Below are 13,219 nucleotides of genomic sequence, written 5' to 3' on the forward strand. Positions count from 1 at the left end.
GTCATGTGATCTGTGGTGTCATGTGACCTGTGGTGTCATGTGATCTGTGATGTCATGTGACCCGTGGTGTCATGTGACCTGTAGTGTCATGTGACCTGTGGTGTCATGTGACCTGTGGTGTCATGTGATCTGTGGTGTCATGTGACCCTGTCATGTCATGTGTCCCATGATGTCATGTGACCCGTGTCATGACCTGTGGTGTCATGTGATCTATGGTGTCATTGTTTATGTTTAAATTTTAAAATATATCACTCATTTTAAAAGATCTTGGCATTTTTTGCCCTAACAACATGAAAGTTGGAGCTGTACACACCCGCACCATTAGGATGACACCCTACGAATTTGAGATCGGTCTGATGAGTGATTCGAGAGTTATGTGTGGAACAGACAAACAAACAAACAGGAGGAGACACAGACAGATGTTCCTTGCGTTAATAGATAGATGTCAATGCAAACTAAGTGTCTCATTCATCTATTTATTTAATTATTGTATGCCATGTTTTTTAACGATATTGTACTTTTAGAATAGTTTTTGCTGATAATCATGCTTTAGAGTTATTTGTGTCAGTGGTATGAATTAGTTTCAGTATTATCGCTTATCATCTATATGATATTTGACATTTGACTAGCATTTGACTAACTGATCAGTACATCCTAAGGTATAATATTAAGCCACATGCTGCAGGATAAACTGGTCTTGTTATACATTGTGTATCTTAAAAATCACATTGAATTTCACTAGTAAAAATACTGAAAACCAGTTACTAATCATTAAATATAGAAACTTGACATTGATTACAATTTAATGTGGGAAATGACATACTATTCTCTAAAGAAAAAATCGGTATCGAGTATTGTGTCTATTTCTTGGTATTGAAATCAAGATTGACAGCACTACTCATTAACCTTCCTTTCTGCTTAAATGCTCATTAGCCTTAGTCCACATCTGCCTTCGCCTCTTGTATCTCTGTAAACCAAGTTGAGGAAATGACATTAGACTGATTAGATTTAAGCTTTTTGTTCCTCACTTAACCAACCCTTTATACTTTTGTTGTCCCACTTCCTGCCCCCCTCGACCCCAGTCTCATGAGCCACTGTGGAACTTGTGCCAGTGAAATCTCTTATGTCATTGTGCATCTGCTGAAAAGGGGCGTCCCACTTTACAAAGGAAAACCACAGGAACACGGACAGGCGGCTTGTGTACAAGATTTGGGAGCCGCTAAAAAAGCATTATTGACTTGGCTCTTCCTGGCATTCCCGCAGACCTGACCACACAAGAAGAGAGCAGAGCCTGTGGAGATGGAGGAGAGGTTCTATCAAATATTTACCGTGCACTTTGTTATTCTTGGGTTTGCATATTGGTTGACTACGAAGACAGACATAAGGAAACAGCGATGAATGAATGTAGTGTAGTAGAGCAATAAAGTGTGATATATGGCGCTCATAAAGGAGATTTCTCTTATTGCCAAGTTGAATACATGGAGAGCAGAGCTGGATTGAGGTTAGGAGTTTAGCAACTGTAAAGCTAGAAGACTTACACAAGTTTACAATGACTATGACAACAGGAGGTAACCATTTTGAAGTTTTTTTCTTGTTTTCTTATTCTTATTTGGCACAATGCTTCAACCTCATGGCAAGCAGTTTCATTTAGGCCAATTAACTAAAAACTAACTTGTCAATATTTAAAGGAATCACAAAGTAGAACAGAGCATTTTGAGCTTTAGAGATGTAGACAGCGTACTAATGCCAGATTACTCAAAACATTTGTCAATGAAACAAAACAAATCCAGGTATGTTTTTGATTTGGTAACAGCATTATGACATGGATTAAAGCTCCCATGAGTCAGTTTTGCATAATATAAAACCTTTAATGCAAAAATTAAGTCAAAGTTTAGGCTTGTACCTGTGTTTTGTTTCCATATATTATTCCATAAAAGTTGTCTTTCCCTAGTGCAGATATATTATATAAGCAGCCTTTTGAGGCCAGAATAGTCCAGCTGTGTACTGTCTAGTTATAAAGTGTTATTGTTTGAGAAATTGGATGTGTGTGGTTAGCATGCTAGTTGTTCACACTACCATGGTGGTCAATCTCTTTTCTGGCCTCTAAAAGTTGTGCTTATAAACTAATCGCGGCATATGATTAGGATGCTTAGAATACATAAGGTGAGGGCCTGTTTACACGAGAACGCTTGTTGGTAAAAACAACAACATATTTTATCGGAAGTGCCGTTCGTTTAGACGGTGGTGGTGTTTTTGGGGTTTAAAAACGCAAAAATCTGAAACCACCCTCCGGAGTGGAAAAGTTAAATATACTCTGCAGTAGCGTTTCCGTCTTCACTGCTCAAGACGCAAACCTCTGGTCAGATCTGCTCACATCGTGTACCCGTTTACATCACATACATACATTACACAGAAACAAACATGTCAGATCACGCCACCTGGCATGCATACCCAATCGAATTTCACACACTTTTGCGTCACCATTGCATATAGATTTCCTCCCAAGAACACTCGTCTAAATGCGGAATAAAAAGTGAAGAAGCGGCGCCACTTTCGCATCTTCTGTTCAGACTATCATCATATAAACGTAGCCTTAGTGTGGAATAACTTTGGACCACTATAAACTGTTTAAAGGTGCACTGTGTAACTTTTCTTTTGGAGAATCCGTCACCTGCTTCTTCTGTTTCGCATTTATTACGTTACTCTTATTCATCTCTATGGACACACCACAGGACCAGGTTACATGTCTGATCTGTTAAGTCGATAAAAACCCATGTTATTGAGTAAATGCAAGATGGATATGTTAAATGTCATACTGGGGCTTTCCAGACAAAGCAACAGCATCTCCATGGAGACAAGAAGATGTGAAGTTACCTAATGTAACTTTAAAAACAGTATTCAAGATGTATATTCACTGTACAGCCATAACTAGAGCAGTTATATTCTGAATGCAAAGATAGTCCAAGTATGTATACGCACTATGACCTCCTTCCTATAAGATTCTCTCTAATCCCGTACTGCAGCACAGGACTTTATGCAAACTGAGCCCACCCCAGTGATGTGGCTTTGAGGATATTACATTTACAGTAGGTGATTAGCAAAGCGCGGAGACATTGTGAAAGATGAATCCAGCCGCAGAAACTCTCTAGCATGTCGCCTCACAGATCAAAACTCATTTCGGGGGAGGGGAGGAGCGAGGAGAGGTCACGCATTGCTGCATTTGGGGTCTTTCACATGTGGAGAAAGGACATTTTTCTGGACTTCCCCCTCCCCTGCCGCTCACCCCCCCACACACACACCCATTATAAAAGCGCAGCCAAATCCTATGGTTATGTTACGTGAATGTATTTTCAACCTTCATCATCTCTTACCCCAGACTTTGTAGCGACATACTGGATCAACAGTTCTCAGCCAAACCACAAATATACTACAATACAAGAATGGAAAATGTAAGTCATTTAGGTCAGTATGGACTACGAAGAAAGAAATCGCAACTTATTTCGTGTAGATTTTGGATGAAAATATTCCTTTCTTTGATGTAAATATAACACTTTGACTAAACATTTTACTAAAAGTCCATAAATATATTTCGGCCTTGCTTTGATGTCCATGCCAGTTTCCATGTGCCGGGCTGGATACTGCAGTTATTAGACAGGCCAACAATAATAAACAAACCATTTAAAACATATTCCTGGCATACTTCATGTAAACAAGACCAACAGGCATGGTCCAAAAGCATAGTTCAACCATGTTTTGACTCTATTTCATTCAGTCATTAAATGGCAATATTTAGAGACATAACAAGCTTGTATCTACTACGCCTACACACTAAACTTACACCAGTTTTTGAAGTTTTTCTGAATTGTGTAAATTGCCCATAGTTCCACTTACTCACTCACTCAATCTGAATTTGAATTATTTGCAATTTCTATTCTTGTTTTTATTGCACAGATGAGCCACCCTAACCACATTCATTTATCGACACGATAGACAAAATGTGGTGCATTGTGGGTGTTCTGTTTGCATCAGTTGAGCCTAAACATGCAGGCAAAAATCTGTTGTACAATTTGATATAATAGTCTATAATTTAGAGGAATCATGGTTGTAATCGCTATATAATTCATTCAAATGAGTTATAACTACACATTAAACCAAATCGAACTAAACTGTGAAGTGCAGACTAAACTGGATGGTCAAGAAAAACTGCTACTGGCTTATCAGACCACTCCTTTTCGGACAAAGGTGTAATTGTATTGAGTTTGTTTAATCTCACTTGGTATAAAACCTGTCTTTAGTATGAGTATCAGCTTTTAGTGAAGTTGCAGGGGATTTTCATAGTACTGGGAGAGAGGGAAACTCCGGAGTGGATCTCTGGGGAGGCTGGATCAGAGCTGGTGCTTACAGTGTGAGTGGATTGACGTGATGTGTTGCCAGGCAAGTTGAGCTTAATCTGCCTGTTTCCATTCATACTGGAAGTCAATTTGAAATGATGAATCTGAATATATAACTATCACTTGGGATTGTTTTTTCCAATAGTTTTTTGAAAATCCAGTAATATGGTAACTGAGCTTGTCTGTAGGTGCATCTTTTTCAGATGTTTAAGTCTACACCATTTAAAATACTCATGTGATATCACACTAAAGGAGCTGTTTACTTTACAAATTGTACCTTTAAATGGAAGAAAGCATGGCACGAGCTGGATAATAACTTCATCGTGCTTGGTTAGTTACGGTATTGAGGTCGACAATGTTTTTGAGCCCTGACCCGTACGCTCCCCACTGACTGAAAAACACACAGTAACAATGCACTGCAGCGTGATTGGCTGAAAGACCACGCACTTCTGGCCAATTGGAGCACGCTGAGGCTGTAGTAGTAGATTTGGACCCCGGAGAAAGAGGGAGAGAGGGAGAAAGGGAGAGTGATTACTGATTCACAATGTGCTTTATTTGAACTGGGAGCAGTAGCCAGTAAGAGCTAACCACACTGTGAATATAATTACTGTGGTTTGCCCAGAAAACGGTTTTAAAATAGTGATTCATGTAATCTAGATCCGCTATTGGTCAGTTTTTGTTGTTTTTTTCTTAACAATTTTTACAGCAATTACTACCTGAGAAAATATGATGATTTAAGTGCAGTTTTTATATACTGTAATGGTTGATATAAGAACTAAGAAATCTGAACTAAACCAGGAGAAAGTCCAGAAACCCACCAAGTCCCACCAAGACCAAAAACCTGCAGGGCAAATCTATATTATGAAACCATGCATCTCTAAATTGTCTAAATTGACAGACCTTTTATTAAATATCCACTGTGTGACATTTTTGCCTCTATGGAGATGTTATTTTACCACCTAAAGAACATAGCAAAACTTGGAGAGACTTCTACTACTCCAGTAGGTTACATTACTGTAATGGTCTGCTCACTGGCCTCTCCAAACGAGCTGCGAGAGGCTGCAGTACATCCAGGACGCTGCAGCTAAGGTCCTGACTCAAACTAGGAAGTACAAGCACATGCATCCTTTGCTCAGGTCTCTGCACTGTCTCCTGTGGCTCAGAGAGAATAGACTTTTAAGCAGCTCTACTTGTGTACAAGTCTCTCCATGGCCAAGCACCAAAGTACATTTGTGACATGTTAGTGCCATATGAATCATCTCACACTCTGAGGAGCTCAGGGACCGGCCTCCTGCTGGTGCCCAGTGTCAGGACTAAACACGGGAAGTCAGAGTTTCAGATTCATGCAGCTAAAACCTGGAACAGTCTTTCTGAAGATGTTAGACAGGCCTCTACTGTGACGCTGTTTAAATCCTGGCTCAAAACAGTTCTGTTTAGCGGCATAAGATTTTCACTTTTCATTTTGCACTTTTCTCTCTCATTTATTGTCTCTCTCTCTCTTTTTAATTTTATGATGATTATTTAAGTTTTGATTAGTTTTTATTGTGATTTTAATGTATTTCTTATTCTGTAAAGCATGTTGAATTATTTTGTGTACAAATTGTGCTATACAAATAAACTTGCCTTGCCTTGGCTATTGCTTTGCCTTGAATGTTCCATAGTATGGCTTTAACTTTAATTTACCTCCATGGAGACAAACAAGTGACGTCACCATGCTAAGTCTGAGGATCTGTGTACAGGTTATCCCGGTCACAGTATGAATGCATGTGTTTCATGGATTTTCTCAGCAAATTGTAATTCATTTATTGCAGATTTAATGCCATGTAACATCACAGGCAAAGCAATTACATCTCCATGGAGACAAAGAGATGGAGATGAACCATGTCAATGTATTAAATGAGAACAAACCGGGACTCAGTAGTGATCATTTGGAGTGATAATGGCTACGTGCCAACCCTTTGACCTTTGAACTTCATAGACACCGATACCACATTTGTTTTTAAAGTTAAACCCGCCGATGTCACACGACCAGCCTAGCGTTCAGTTACATAATGATACAAGGCAGGGCTGGTCTTGCAGTAGTGACTTCATACTCTTGGCAAACCATGTCCAAAACCTCTGAAGCTACGTTCTGGATGTGTTTTTGAAATTTTACACCCCGTAGAGAGAGAAAAAAAAAAAACATTAATGATCCTAACCCCAGAATGTTTTTATAGTAACCTCCACATGTGGACAAGATTGAAATCACTTAATCCTTAACAAGAAGAAACTGTAAGGTTCAGCCATAGTTTAAGCCTGTGGGTGATTTGAAAAGTTGACGTAAGCTTGTGGACATTTTTTTAAATTTTTTTTATCAGATCCAAAGTTTTTATTAACTATGTGACGAAATATAGTTGGTATTCACTTGTATGTTTTAAAAATGGTGTAATAGTTTTGGAAAAATGCTAGGTTTATAAAAATAAAAAAAAGTTCCAGAAAGTATCTGTAATGTATGGTGTAAAATATGGTTTCTTCTTACATTTTTTAGTTTAGTAGAGGTCAGTTCTTCCTGAGGTTAAAGGTTAATTTTTCTGGTTAATTTGAATGAAGATACCCACCTGGCCAAGTTACTGGTCAGATCTGTGGAAAGGAAATCCCACTCACCTTAAGAATGTATTTTTTAAGCTGTTTTTGAGCAATAAAAACACTTGTAATTAAATCATTCTAAATTTTATGTCTGATTACTCTCTGATTTTCATTTAATATTCAGCAGAAGAAATGAACAATTTAATGAAAATGATGACAAGTCTAGGTATAAGTCAAACTTGGACACATTAAATATTCTTACACTCAAACAAAGTACTGTGTGTATATCTTAAAATTATCAAAGTAGTAATTTTGTTGTTGGCCCATAATTGTCTTAAACTGTTTTCCATTACATCCATTAAAGTGGTATTTGTGACCATATTTGTATCCCTCTTAAACCGACCTACAGCACATGATGATTTCAAGACACTAGAGCAAATACATTATTACCAATGGGTAAACATCTCACTAAAGAGGCATCAGCAGCAGCAGCAGCAGCAACAGCAGTAGGAGGAGGAGGAGCTCTCTGTGGGAAGGAAGGAAGCACTTGAGATGTTTCCAGGCCTCTAACAGCTCTGGTGCTCTGCGGTCCACCAGGCTTTTAACACATCCACACTTTTATTATGGAAAAGGATCAGTGGAACATGGGCCCAGTGGAAAGTGTAGACGCTTAAAAAACACATAAATCATAAGTAATATCTCATAAACATTTGACAAGTGTTGAAACTGATGAAGTTCGCAAATATTAAAAACAAAATGTAAAGAACTTCTTACCAAGCTATATTTAGTTGCCATTATATTTTTTTCTGCTTTGGATAATAACAATAACATTTTTGACAATGTGATTTTGTTTTGATTTTGTTTCTGGTTGACCTATTACTATGCCAAAAATGTGCGTCTCATTCTTTGTTGGAGCAAAAAGGGGAACATAAGGTCAACCTGCATAGTTTTGTTTTGAAAAAGTAATTCTTCATATTGTTTTTGTTGTCATAATTTCAAAAAGTACAAAAATGAAAAAGTAAAAAGTTTTAAGTGAGCATTTATGTCCATATTATGAATGGGATATTGCCTCTTGGCAGTTTTAAAACAAGTTGACCATCTCTCTTGAAAAAAGCAGGTCACACCAAAAAAGTAATTTTGGCACTAAAATTGCTGAATATGATCATATCACATGGTGAAACATCTTGTGAGACAAGCAGGTGATGGAGTCTCCACCAAAAAAACTGTGTAGTGCACTTTTAAAGCTCCTGTATTATGAAATTGACTCTTGTGAGCTTTAAGCCATGTAAGAATGTTGTTACCTCATCAAAAAGATATGTGGAGTTGTGTTTTGTTTCATTCACACATGTCTGAGTAACACTTATTTATTAGTCTGCATTTCCAAATGATCTATTCCACCTTGTCATCTCATAAACCGGCAGTTTTCAAATTAACAGCTACCCTTTACTTTTAGTTCAGCAGAGATGAACAATTCCAGGCCTGAAATTATCCAAATGATTCTAGTGAAGGTGTATGGAGTTTAAAAACTCAGTGGAGCATTTCCTGTATTATCCTGTGACATCACAAGGTGGAACAGAGTGTTTTCTGCTTGAGAGAAGAATCCAGCCACGACACATGTGAATGAAAACAAAACTCAACTCCAGGGTATGTTTGTGATGAGGAAACATTATAACATATATCAGAAAATAGGAAAGTCGTGTAACACAGGCCCATTAAGTAGGACCAACATCAAAATTTCAATAAATAAATAAAAAACCCACAGAGTTACAAACTTGCACTGATAATAAATGCCTTCTCTCAGATGTTAATGCTCCTGGCCGTGCTGACAATGTGAACCGTGAACTTCAGATTGATTTTAAAAGATTAGCCTCAAGTCTAACCACAGTATTGGACGTTCTGTGATTTCTTGACTTGACTTAATTGTTCCTGCATGTTGTGTCTTTGTCGTATTTGGTTACAAGTTCCCTCCTTTACCCATAAACAGAACATATGCAGTCCAATTCCCACTGGCATTATTCCGTGTTGTAACGTAGTCCTTATTTGATTTTCCATGTTCATACTTTGAAAGCTTGGATCAGACATCTTCACTCTGCTCATGTAAACAGCGTGGTTCTGGAGTGAGGCGTGTTGACATAAGGTTGGACATAATGCACTGGGACAGGCTGAGTGTGTTAGCGTGTGCCCCCGGAGCTGTTTTCTGTTCAGATACAACTGGATTCACGTGTGATCAAAGAGAGACAGGAGGAGGCCAGTGTGACTCACATCAAATACATGTGTCAGAAGACTCGTCTACAGGGAACTGCAGGAGCACCCAGAGACACAGAGGGTTTTTTAAAGAGCTGCTCATCTACATAGGCCTATACACCAAATATCCTGAAGCAAAAGTTGATCATTTACCCTTTAACCACAGGAGTGCAGTTCTAATCCTGTCTAATTGCATTCTACTATGTTTCTATTTTGTTCAAAGACAAAGTGTCACCTTCACAGAATTTCTACTGCATATTGAAGTAGAAAATGGGTGCCAGTGGTGCATGATTATCTGTTCAAAATGCCACCACAATACCTTCTTTGTGTTGGACACTTTTTAGCTGGTTTCAACTGGAGGGGTATCCTGCCTGTAAACTGCTAAATCAACACAGAATTAATCAAAAGAATAATCCAAACAGTGAGGTGTGCTTGTATTGAGGCTTTGCCCTTCAGCTGTGGTGTGGTCAGACGGCTGCTGAGCCCAGTCCTCTTAAAACTCCAGCCAAGGAATTTATTACAACACAGGGTGTGTTTTATGAGAATGGGGCTGTTTGTCAACAGAAAACCCTGTGGTTTGGCCATATAAATCTGCAGTGGTCTAAGTGGTGGTTTGCACATTTGGGCTAATGTGTGAATGCTAACACAGCTACCACACAAACAGGGCAGAGACATTTTAGTTTAGCAATGATAGGGAAAGATTCTAAAGGCAACAATATCAGATTTGCATTCAAATAAGCAAAACACCAAACAATCATCACATTCATTGTACATGATAAGAAAATGTATTTGTGACAAGATATTTAAACGTTTTACTTATGTGTCACTGATCATATGATGATCGTAAGCAAGATTTCACTTTCACACAATCACATACATTTTCCCTACTTTTGATTATTCTGGGAACAGTTTAATATCAGGAGAAAGTGAAGTCAGAATCGCCCCTCCTGTCCTGATCTTACTCTTTGTGCAGGGGTCTTATATGGGCTCCTAGAGCCTCATTTTTCCTAATGCCTGTGTTATGGGAAGGGACAGCCAGAACTCCAGGGAGCTCCTCTGCATTCGCTCACATGGGAGACTCAGGCCGCATCTATATAAGGTAAAAGATCAGCGTCAGGCAGTGGATGGGCAGATAAAGGCCAAAATGAAACGTAAACACCAGTCCTGCGGCCCACCTTTCATGTGCACTGATCCTTTTGGAGCACGGAGCAGAAGAAAACGCCGCTAAGCCTGAGCCCAGAGCACCTTGACCTTTACATGCTTTCGCTCCAACCACTCAGATGAGAAACAACAGAATAACTTTGTACTGAGCCAACTTTAGCTCCACTCTCACCAGTCAGCGCGTTTATTTGGCCATCTCATTTTACTGCCGGACCAATTAACACCTTGTTGAAGCAGTGGGTGTAATGATGTATGTATACATCAGTGGCATACAGAGGGAGTTAGCAAGGACTCACATCTATAACAGCCAGGAGGCAAGGGTTTGTGTGCACATTAAAGTGAACAAAACTAATAGGCTTTTTCAAAACACTAACAGTTCAGTCGATGTTTATGTCCAAGCTTTGGCTGCTTGTGTTCTCTGTTAAGAAATCTGCAATCTGGAACATGAGGTTCTTAATGATGGCAAATTGGCCTCACGGCAAAAAGGTTCTGGGGCTAGGGCATTTCTATGTCAAGTTTGCATGTTTCTCCACGTACTTGGATTCCTTTGAGCACCCTGGTCTCCCCATCAACCCAAAACACTATAAAGTCCTCCAGCTAAGGTAGTCCTGACCAAGCCTAGCTTTGGATCTGGAGATGGGTCCCTGGGTGCAGCACTGTTAGGTGACTACAGCTGGATTCATGTGACTTCAGCTTGCAATACTATGGTGGTTGTATCAATGACTCTAATAGTACACCATGTTTCTGTACAGTTTGTCTGTTCCATCTTCTAAGTAATTTTCTGTTTGGTCATTTGTAAAGCAATTAGCTGCAAATAGCAATACAAAATTAATTCCTCAGATATTGTTTTGTTTTTCTGTTCTAATTCTTACTAAAGTATCTGTCTTTGTAATTAGTGTAGAGCAAACAAAAATCTAATGATTCACCAAATGGTTGATGAGCTGCAATGACCAATGCAAACCTCTAATATCTATTCCTGTGCCTTAAAGATCTGGTGAGTTGTAGTTTCTCCATTTGATTGGTGTGTGCATGACTTTCCTTTCTAAGCCATAAACAAAAGCACAGGAATGGTAAGTCCAAATGAAACTAAATCCTTATGGGAGTAGACCCCGTGGAAACTCTATCTGCGGGCTGTATGAAGTACAATGCAGCTGCTCCTATGGGCGCACAGCCTGGGGACCACTCCTCTCGGGCTGACTCCTGATATTTTGGTTGTGAGACGGGTCCATGGGCCTGGGGCAGAGCTGAGGAGAAACACAGTTGCTTTGGCAGATTCAGTTTCTGTGTATGACGGAGTGGACTGACAGCACGCATACCACAGACCAAAGACGCAACTTCAGCAACTTTGTGCAGAGGCCACTGGCACTAACATGTAATCACAGAACTGCTGGGGCTGCACACTATGGACTAAATGGTACTTATTGCAAAATCAGCATAGCAATATCACATGGAAAAGTGTGTACAGGGTATAGTTTACTACGGCATAGTGAAAGTCTATGCTGACCTGTCTGATAAAGAACTCAGCAGGGTGAATATTTAGGATCCTAGTAAGGCTTTACGAAAGTGAGGAATAAGTTATGATTTAGACAGTTTTTGTCAATTAAATACAAAGATTTCTATTCATTTTTATGTATTTTTAAACATTTTGTGTTTGGAAACTGCATGTCTCCCATGCAAAGCTCCTGTTTCACTCCAACATGATGGGTATGGGTGATGATGGAGGTGTAAAGTCTATTTAAGCATTGTTCATCTCTGTTCATATCAGAAAGATTTATCAGAGCCTGAGGACAGCAGGTGTCCCTTCTCCAGTGTCCTGGGACAGACTCTGGGACGGCCCATGTCTTTGTCACAGTTGCAGTGTATCACACTGGTGAATCAGAATAGCTGTCATTATATCTATTATAGACTGGGCTTCCCAAACAGTAGATTTCTTGTCCTGCATGAACAGCCTAATAAATCTCAGATTCCTCCTGGTTTTACAACCACATAATTACAGCTATTATATTGTTTACACAAGAAACAGACCTTCACTTTGCTTCTCATTGATTTTACATAGCATTTAGTCAACTTCATACCTCACTGCACAGTAATATTGTGGAAATTGGTCTCATTTACAAATTCCTTATAAAAAAGTTCTATTTGGGAAAGGATTTGGGTTTTAAAGGATCATCAGATCTATAGCAAGTCTCGACTTGGACTAAACCATGGGAGAATAAATGTAGAATTGACCAGGACTATGTCCTGACCAAATTAAACAAATGGACTTATCAACCAAATCTAAACAAGAAACAGCCTAACAACAAAATAGACCTGCAGATTTGAGTCCAGAAACCCCCTTTATTGTAGAAACTGGACTTTCCCCATGTTATCAGTATGGATACACACACACATACATAAAACACACAGACACACACACAGAGCAGCCTCTCCCCTCTCTGACACACCCTCATCCCAAACCACTATATGTCCAAGTGCTATTTGTTCAGCTGGTGCTGGTTCCTCCTCTGTCCCAGGGCAGTGATGGCAGCAGTGTATCCCAAACAGATGTTGTATTTGTGGGCTCTGATTTTTGTCTCCGAGGGTTATAGGTCCTGGAGCAGATTTAAAGGCTTGTGTATTTTTATTACATGGCTCAGTCTCCCACTGGTGCTTAAGGGGGAAAGGGCCCGAAGCATGCACTTGTTATGATAATGTCCCCTGAAAATGACTTTTTAAAATTATTATTATGTTTTTGCTTGTATGAGAAGCATTGAATTACAGGAAAGAACACAGAGTACATGTTTGTTAGTTGGTTCGGTTGATAAAAGGTATGCTTTTACTAGCAGATTAACGCATTTTTTTATTTTTTATTTTTTACT

At 39.1% G+C, this 13,219-nt stretch overlaps 1 protein-coding gene across 1 annotated transcript in view; it reads left to right on the forward strand.

Moving 5' to 3' along the window:
- LOC110154779 (Scm polycomb group protein like 2) overlaps positions 1-13,219 on the forward strand; it is a 54,273-nt gene that overhangs the window by 34,926 nt on the left and 6,128 nt on the right. The gene's annotated exons all lie outside the window — the stretch shown is intronic.

Source organism: Boleophthalmus pectinirostris, unplaced genomic scaffold (genome assembly GCF_026225935.1).
Source record: "Boleophthalmus pectinirostris isolate CB_2022bp ecotype Guang Dong unplaced genomic scaffold, ASM2622593v1 HiC_scaffold_7, whole genome shotgun sequence".
Lineage (NCBI taxonomy): Eukaryota > Metazoa > Chordata > Actinopteri > Gobiiformes > Gobiidae > Boleophthalmus > Boleophthalmus pectinirostris.